Consider the following 10,005-nt stretch of genomic DNA (forward strand, 5'->3'; position numbering starts at 1 on the left):
CCTGCTGAGATACCTGCTGAGATACTGCTGAGACCCTGCTGAGATACTGCTGAGATACTGCTGAGACCCTGCTGAGATACCTGCTGAGACCCTGCTGAGATACCTCCTGGATACTGCTGAGACCCTGATGAGATACCTGCTGAGATACCTGCTGAGATACCTGCTGAGATCCTGCTGAGGACCCTGGATACCTGCTGAGATCCCTGCTGAGACCCTGCTGAGATCCTGCTGAGATCCCTGCTGAGATCCCTGCTGAGATCCCTGCTGAGAACTGCTGAGATACCTGCTGAGACCCTGCTGAGACCCTGCTGAGATACTGCTGAGATACCTGCTGAGATACCTGCTGAGATACTGCTGAGGCCCTGCTGAGTACCTGCTGAGACCCTGCTGAGATACCTGCTGAGATACCTGCTGAGATACCTGCTGAGATACCTGCTGAGACCCTGCTGAGATACCTGCTGAGATACCTGCTGAGATACCTGCTGAGACCCTGCTGAGATAACTGCTGAGACCCTGCTGAGAAACCTGCTGAGACCCTGCTGAGATACCTGCTGAGACCCTGCTGAGATACCGGCTGAGATACCTGCTGAGATACCTGCTGAGATACCTGCTGAAACCCTGCTGAGACCCTGCTGAGATACCTGCTGAGATACCTGCTGAGCAACCTGCTGAGATACCTGCTGAGACCCTGCTGAGACCCTGCTGAAACCCTGCTGAGACCCTGCTGAGACCCTGCTGAGATACCTGCTGAGACCCTGCTGAGACCCTGCTGAGACCCTGCTGAGATACCTGCTGCGATACCTGCTGAGATACCTGCTGAGATACCTGCTGAGATACCTGCTGAGATCCCTGCTGAGACCCTGCTGAGACCCTGCTGAGGCCCTGCTGAGATACCTGCTGAGATACCTGCTGAGATACCTGCTGAGACCCTGTTGAGACCCTGCTGAGATACCTGCTGAGACCCTGCTGAGATACCTGCTGAGACCCTGCTGAGACCCTGCTGAGATACCTGCTGAGATACCTGCTGAGACCCTGCTGAGATACCTGCTGAGATACCTGCTGAGACCTGTTGAGACCCTGCTGAGATACCTGCTGAGACCCTGCTGAGATACCTGCTGAGACCCTGCTGAGACCCTGCTGAGATACCTGCTGAGATACCTGCTGAGATACCTGCTGAGACCCTGCTGAGATACCTGCTGAGACCCTGCTGAGATACCTGCTGAGACCCTGCTGAGATACCTGCTGAGACCCTGCTGAGATACCGGCTGAGATACCTGCTGAGACCCTGCTGAGACCCTGCTGAGACCCTGCTGAGATACCTGCTGAGATACCTGCTGAGACCCTGCTGAGATACCTGCTGAGATACCTGCTGAGACCCTGCTGAGATACCTGCTGAGACCCTGCTGAGATACCTGCTGAGATACCTGCTGAGACCCTGCTGAGATACCTGCTGAGATACCTGCTGAGATACCTGCTGAGATACCTGCTGAGATACCTGCTGAGATACCTGCTGAGACCCTGCTGAGATACCTGCTGAGATCCCTGCTGAGATCCATGCTGAGATACCTGCTGAGATAACTGCTGAGATACCTGCTGAGACCCTGCTGAGATACCTGCTGAGACCCTGCTGAGATACCGGCTGAGATACCTGCTGAGACCCTGCTGAGACCCTGCTGAGACCCTGCTGAGACCCTGCTGAGATACCTGCTGAGATACCTGCTGAGACCCTGCTGAGATACCTGCTGAGATACCTGCTGAGACCCTGCTGAGATACCTGCTGAGATACCTGCTGAGACCCTGCTGAGATACCTGCTGAGACCCTGCTGAGATACCGGCTGAGATACCTGCTGAGACCCTGCTGAGACCCTGCTGAGACCCTGCAGAGATACCTGCTGAGATACCTGCTGAGACCCTGCTGAGATACCTGCTGAGACCCTGCTGAGATACCTGCTGAGACCCTGCTGAGATACCTGCTGAGCCCCTGCTGAGATACCTGCTGAGATACCTGCTGAGACCCTACTGAGATACCTGCAGAGACCCTGCTGAGATACCTGCTGAGACCCTGCTGAGATACCTGCTGAGATACCTGCTGAGACCCTGCTGAGATACCTGCTGAGATACCTGCTGAGACCCTGCTGAGATACCTGCTGAGATACCTGCTGAGACCCTGCTGAGATACCTGCTGAGATACCTGCTGAGATACCTGCTGAGATACCTGCTGAGATACCTGCTGAGACCCTGCTGAGACCCTGCTGAGATACCTGCTGAGATACCTGCTGAGATACCTGCTGAGATACCTGCTGAGATACCTGCTGAGACCCTGCTGAGACCCTGCTGAGATACCTGCTGAGATACCTGCTGAGACCCTGCTGAGACCCTGCTGAGACCCTGCTGAGATACCTGCTGAGACCCTGCTGAGACGCAGCTGAGACCCTGCTGAGATACCTGCTGAGATACCTGCTGAGACCCTGCTGAGATACCTGCTGAGATACCTGCTGAGGCCCTGCTGAGATACCTGCTGAGATACCTGCTGAGACACTGCTGAGACCCTGCTGAGATACCTGCTGAGATACCTGCTGAGATACCTGCTGAGATACCTGCTGAGGCCCTGCTGAGATACCTGCTGAGACACTGCTGAGACCCTGCTAAGACCCTGCTGAGATACCTGCTGAGACCCTGCTGAGACCCTGCTGAGACCCTGCTGAGACCCTGCTGAGATACCTGCTGAGATACCTGCTGAGATACCTGCTGAGACTCTGCTGAGATACCTGCTGAGACCCTGCTGAGATACCTGCTGAGACCCTGCTGAGACCCTGCTGAGACCCTGCTGAGACCCTGCTGAGACCCTGCTGAGACCCTGCTGAGACCCTGCTGAGATACCTGCTGAGATATCTGCTGAGATATCTGCTGAGATACCTGCTGAGACCCTGCTGAGACCCTGCTGAGACCCTGCTGAGACCTGCTGAGATATATGCTGAGATACCTGCTGAGATACCTGCTGAGACCCTGCTGAGACCCTGCTGAGATACCTGCTGAGACCCTGCTGAGACCCTGCTGAGATACCTGCTGAGATACCTGCTGAGACCCTGCTGAGATACCTGCTGAGATACCTGCTGAGATACCTGCTGAGATACCTGCTGAGATACCTGCTGAGACCCTGCTGAGACCCTGCTGAGACCCTGCTGAGACCCTGCTGAGATACCTGCTGAGATACCTGCTGAGATACCTGCTGAGATACCTGCTGAGACTCTGCTGAGATACCTGCTGAGACCCTGCTGAGATACCTGCTGAGACCCTGCTGAGACCCTGCTGAGATCCCTGCTGAGATACCTGCTGAGATACCTGCTGAGATACCTGCTGAGATACCTGCTGAGACCCTGCTGAGATACCTGCTGAGACCCTGCTGAGATACCTGCTGAGACCCTGCTGAGATACCTGCTGAGACCCTGCTGAGATACCTGCTGAGACCCTGCTGAGATGCCTGCTGAGATACCTGCTGAGACCCTGCTGAGATACCTGCTGAGATACCTGCTGAGATACCTGCTGAGATACCTGCTGAGACCTTGCTGAGACCCTGCTGAGACCCTGCTGAGATACCTGCTGAGATACCTGCTGAGATACCTGCTGAGACCCTGCTGAGATACCTGCTGAGATCCTGCTGTGACCCTGCTGAGACCCTGCTGAGATACCTGCTGAGACCCTGCTGAGACGCAGCTGAGACCCTGCTGAGATACCTGCTGAGATACCTGCTGAGACCCTGCTGAGATACCTGCTGAGATACCTGCTGAGATACCTGCTGAGGCCCTGCTGAGATACCTGCTGAGACACTGCTGAGACCCTGCTGAGACCCTGCTGAGATACCTGCTGAGACCCTGCTGAGACCTTGCTGAGATACCTGCTGAGATACCTGCTGAGTCCCTGCTGAGATATCTGCTGAGATACCTGCTGAGATACCTGCTGAGACACTGCTGAGACCCTGCTGAGACCCTGCTGAGACCCTGCTGAGACCCTGCTGAGATACCTGCTGAGACCCTGCTGAGACCCTGCTGAGACCCTGCTGAGATACCTGCTGAGATACCTGCTGAGATACCTGCTGAGACTCTGCTGAGATACCTGCTGAGACCCTGCTGAGATACCTGCTGAGATCCTGCTGAGACCCTGCTGAGACCCTGCTGAGACCCTGCTGAGATACCTGCTGAGACCCTGCTGAGACCCTGCTGAGACCCTGCTGAGACCCTGCTGAGATACCTGCTGAGATATCTGCTGAGATATCTGCTGAGATACCTGCTGAGACCCTGCTGAGACCCTGCTGAGATACCTGCTGAGATACCTGCTGAGATACCTGCTGAGATACCTGCTGAGACCCTGCTGAGACACCTGCTGAGATACCTGCTGAGACCCTGCTGAGATACCTGCTGAGATACCTGCTGAGATATCTGCTGAGACCCTGCTGAGACCCTGCTGAGACCCTGCAGAGACCCTGCTGAGATACCTGCTGACATACCTGCTGAGATACCTGCTGAGACACCTGCTGAGACTCTGCTGAGATACCTGCTGAGACCCTGCTGAGATACCTGCTGAGACCCTGCTGAGACCCTGCTGAGACCCTGCTGAGATACCTGCTGAGATACCTGCTGAGATACCTGCTGAGATACCTGCTGAGACCCTGCTGAGATACCTGCTGAGATCCTGCTGAGACCCTGCTGAGACCCTGCTGAGATACCTGCTGAGACCCTGCTGAGACCCTGCTGAGACGCAGCTGAGACCCTGCTGAGATACCTGCTGAGATACCTGCTGAGACCCTGCTGAGATACCTGCTGAGACCCTGCTGAGATACCTGCTGAGATACCTGCTGAGACCCTGCTGAGATACCTGCTGAGACCCTGCTGAGATACCTGCTGAGACCCTGCTGAGATACCTGCTGAGATACCTGCTGAGATACCTGCTGAGGCCCTGCTGAGATACCTGCTGACACCCTGCTGAGACCCTGCTGAGATACCTGCTGAGATACCTGCTGAGATACCTGCTGAGATACCTGCTGAGATACCTGCTGAGATACCTGCTGAGATACCTGCTGAGATACCTGCTGAGGCCCTGCTGAGACCCTGCTGAGACCCTGCTGAGATACCTGCTGAGATACCTGCTGAGATACCTGCTGAGACACTGCTGAGACCCTGCTGAGATACCTGCTGAGACCCTGCTGAGACCCTGCTGAGATACCTGCTGAGATACCTGCTGAGATACCTGCTGAGATACCTGCTGAGATACCTGCTGAGACTCTGCTGAGATACCTGCTGAGACCCTGCTGAGATACCTGCTGAGATCCTGCTGAGATCCTGCTGAGACCCTGCTGAGACCCTGCTGAGACCCTGCTGAGATACCTGCTGAGATACCTGCTGAGACCCTGCTGAGATACCTGCTGAGACCCTGCTGAGATACCTGCTGAGACCCTGCTGAGATACCTGCTGAGATACCTGCTGAGATACCTGCTGAGACCCTGCTGAGATACCTGCTGAGATACCTGCTGAGACCCTGCTGAGATACCTGCTGAGATACCTGCTGAGACCCTGCTGAGATACCTGCTGAGATACCTGCTGAGACACTGCTGAGACCCTGCTGCGATACCTGCTGAGACCCTGCTGAGACCCTGCTGAGATACCTGCTGAGATACCTGCTGAGATACCTGCTGAGATACCTGCTGAGATACCTGCTGAGACACTGCTGAGACCCTGCTGAGACCCTGCTGAGATACCTGCTGAGATACCTGCTGAGGCCCTGCTGAGACCCTGCTGAGACCCTGCTGAGACCCTGCTGAGATACCTGCTGAGGTACCTGCTGAGATACCTGCTGAGACCCTGCTGAGATACCTGCTGAGATACCTGCTGAGATACCTGCTGAGATACCTGCTGAGATCCTGCTGAGATACCTGCTGAGATACCTGCTGAGACCCTGCTGAGATACCTGCTGAGATACCTGCTGAGACCCTGCTGAGATACCTGCTGAGGTACCTGCTGAGATACCTGCTGAGACCCTGCTGAGATACCTGCTGAGATACCTGCTGAGACCCTGCTGAGATACCTGCTGAGATACCTGCTGAGACCCTGCTGAGACCCTGCTGAGACCCTGCTGAGATACCTGCTGAGGTACCTGCTGAGATACCTGCTGAGATACCTGCTGAGATACCTGCTGAGATACCTGCTGAGACCCTGCTGAGACCCTGCTGAGACCCTGCTGAGACCCTGCTGAGATACCTGCTGAGATACCTGCTGAGATACCAGCTGAGATACCTGCTGAGACCCTGCTGAGACCCTGCTGAGACCCTGCTGAGATACCTGCTGAGACCCTGCTGAGACCCTGCTGAGACCCTGCTGAGATACCTGCTGAGATACCTGCTGAGTTGCAGTTCCCCATGGCACAAATTACCCCCTCCCCTCCCCCCTCCACACACACCCCCTCCCCTCCCCCCTCCGCACACACCCCCTCCATCCCTACAGCCCCCGGGCACACAGTCCAATCATGCATCCTGTCTTGTCCTTGCAGGAGGTCCTGGCGATGCCACGGGCCCTTTGGGCGTCCCCCGGCAGCTACGATTAGGACATGGACAGCGACGGGAGCCCTCGTCCCGCATCCCGTAACACTCCGGAGCTCGGGCTAGAGGATGACACTGACTTCCCGTCACACTGTCTCCAACACCCTCCACCATCCCAGAGACTATCACCTCGGTTGGCCATGTGAGTGAAGAGGCTCCTGGGACGTTCTCTGGTGCTCACCACAACTTGACCCGGTACAGCAAGTGGAGGTAGGAACTCCCGAGGGGGGGAATGGTCGGAGGGCAGGCCGACCCCAAGGACTAGCTGCCGGCCAGACGGGTTTCAGGTTTCTGGAACAGACAGTCCCATCGATTGTGGAGATGCAGACGCAGAGCCAGGGGTTGGTGGTGACCATCCAGCACCTGTAGGTGCAATTGGAGGAGTCCAACCGCATGGAGCAGCAGGAGGGGGTGCCGGCCATGCATGCCATCCAGGCCAACACCGCACAGGTGGCATCCATGGTGGAGGCACTGGGAGTGAAAGTTTTGGCCATGGGTCAAGATGCCCAAGACTGATGCCCAGGACAGGCTGCCCTACCGCAGGCCATCGTGTCCCAGAGCCATCTGGACCTTACAGCAGTGCTGCAGAGCGTGGCCCAGTCACAGCGGGTCATGACTGAGAGCGCGGTGGCATTGCCTGGGCGCTGGCTGACGTGGCACAGGTGGTGGCACAGTCACTGGCTGATGTGGCGATTAGTCCCAGCTGGAGTTGGTCCCTCCCTGTGCTCCATGGCCACGAGCATGGAAGCCCCGGTCGAGACGAGAGCGGGCCTCCAGGACTGGCAGCACCAGATGGTGGGGAACCTCAGGGGATGGCTCCGCTCACACCCCGGTCCCATGGTGGGTCCCGTGTCGGTGACTCCCACAGGAGAGGTGCCGGAACACTGCAGAACCTCTGGCTCCCCTCCTGTCCCTGGCACATTATATGGGCAGCGGGCAGAACAGGGCGGCAACACATCACCTGGGAGACCCGAGCAGCAACTGTGCCCGTCCAGGCCTGGTCGCCCCAGACGATGGCCGCCAGAGGGGACCCAGGTCTCCGGGCGGGAATCGCCCCCACTCCTGATATACCACCTGGGAATCTACCTCCACTCAGTAATAGGCAGACACCAGTTTGGTTGGCACATAAGATAGCGATATAGGGACGAGGACACTAACCTGTGTATGTGGACCGGTACGTGCCCCACCCCACCCCTGCCCTCCTGTCCGCCATCCCAGGGGATCGATGGGACCGTGTGAGGGAATGGCCAGCTCGCATGCAGGGATTGCCCAGGCGGAAGGCGCTACCAGGGGCATGGGTCAGATGTTGTCATACGATGCGGAGCACCAGAGCTCATCGCAGAGCGGGTTGGCATCATCCTCCGCCCCATGGACCAGACCCACTGTGAACGGAATGGGTTGCTGCCCTTGTCAGAGTGGATAGGGACTTCAGTTATTTGCAGAGTTGAGAGAAGTTGTGGAGAGAGGGGAGAGAGGTAAGAGAATGATCTGGTAGGAATTCAGATTCAATACGTGCTGTTAGGTGAATTGGACATTCTGAATTCTCCCTCAGTATACCCGAACAGGCGCCGGAATGTGGCGACTAGGGGCTTTTCACACTAACTTCACTGCAGTGTTAATGTCAGCCTACTTGGATTGGATTTGGATTTGTTTATTGTCACGTGTACCGAGGTACAGTGAAAAATATTTTTCTGCGAGCAGCTCAACAGATCATTTGGTACATGAATGTAAAATAAAATAATAAGAAAATACATAATAGGGCAACACAAGGTACACATTGTAAATACATGGACGCCGGCAATGGCTGATTGACTGATTGATATTTATTGTCAACCAAAGTACAGTGAAAAGTATTTTTCTGTGGCCGAGGAACGTACACAGTACGTACATAGTGGACACAAGAATAATCAACAGAGTACATTGACAAATGGTACATCGACAAACAGTGATTGGTTACAGTGTGGAAAAAGGGGCCAAACAAAGCAAATACATGAGCAAGAGCAGCATAGGGCGTCGTGAATAATGTTCTTACAGGGAACAGATCAGTCCGAGGGGGAGTCGTTGAGGAGTCCAGTAGCTGTGGGGAAGAAGCTGTTCCTATGCCTGGATGTGCATACACGAGTGTAGTATTAATCAGGTCAGCCCATAAGAGGACACTAATAAATATTATTATTACTGCCAAACCAGAGCCTGTGGGAGGTTGGGGGTGGGGGGGCGGGGGGGGGGGGGGGGGGGGGGGGCGGGGGGGGGGGGGTGGGGGGGCGGGGGGGGGGGCGGGGGCGGGGGGGGGGGGGGTGTTCATGGAAGGGGTATTTGGCTGGTGGGGATGGGATGGGCTGTCCATGCTGCTGGCCGGGCTCCTTAGCCGGTGAACCTGGCGGCGATTAGAACATCCTGTGCATGTCGGTCCTGGTGCGCATGTTGTTCGGCCTCCTGTGTCTGCCCGGACCCCATGTCCTACCCATCCGCGCCATCCCCTGCGTCCTCCTCATCGGACGAGTGCAGAGGTTCAATCTCCTCTTCCAGCACGTCGCCCCTTTTCTTGCCCGACATTGTGGAGGATGCAGCAGGCCGCCACAATGTGGGCGACCCTCTCAGAGTCATACTGGAGGGCCCCTCCAGACGAGGTCCAGGTACCTGAACCGCACCTTGAGGAGACCAAAGCACTGCTCAATAACGCTCCTGGTCATGGCATGGGCGCTGTTGTAGAGGGTCTCTGAGTCGGTCTGTGGATAGGTGTCATCAGCCACCGCCGCAGGAGACAACCATGTCGTCCATAGCGGGGTGTTTGCCTCGAAGAGGTCAGAAACCATTGAGTGTGCCAGGAAAAGGCAACGTGCACACAGCCCAGGTAGTGGGCACAGACGTGCAGGATGCGCATCTGATGGTCACACACTAGTTGGTCACACACCAGTTGCACATTAATCGAGTGGAACTCCATTCAGTTTGTGAAGACCGGCCTGAGATCTGCAGGTGCCCGTAGGGGACAGGCGTCCAGCCGATTACCACCTGGTTCGGGGCATCTCGGCGATGGTGGCGAACCCCACAATCCGGGCATCCTGGTGGGCTCGGTCCACATGGAACTGGATGTATTGAGGTGCCTGGGCATATAGGGCCTCCGTGATGGCGGGGGTGCACCTGTGCACCGAGGTCTGTAAAATCCCAGACAGGTCCCCACTCGGCGCCTGTATGGACCCCGTGGCGTAAACGTTCAGGGCGACCGTCACCTTGACTGTCACCAGGAGTGGGTGTCCTCCCCCCATACCCTCGCAGTGCCAGGTGTGCCATCATCTGGCAGACATGGCGCACCGTCCCCTGCTCAGCCGGAGCTCCTCGAATGACAGGTGCAGCCGGTACACATGAGGCCTCAAACGGCACCTTCTCATCCTCAGCCCTTTCTCTATCCTCACCGGCTG

Source organism: Scyliorhinus canicula, chromosome 4 (assembly GCF_902713615.1).
Source record: "Scyliorhinus canicula chromosome 4, sScyCan1.1, whole genome shotgun sequence".
NCBI lineage: Eukaryota > Metazoa > Chordata > Chondrichthyes > Carcharhiniformes > Scyliorhinidae > Scyliorhinus > Scyliorhinus canicula.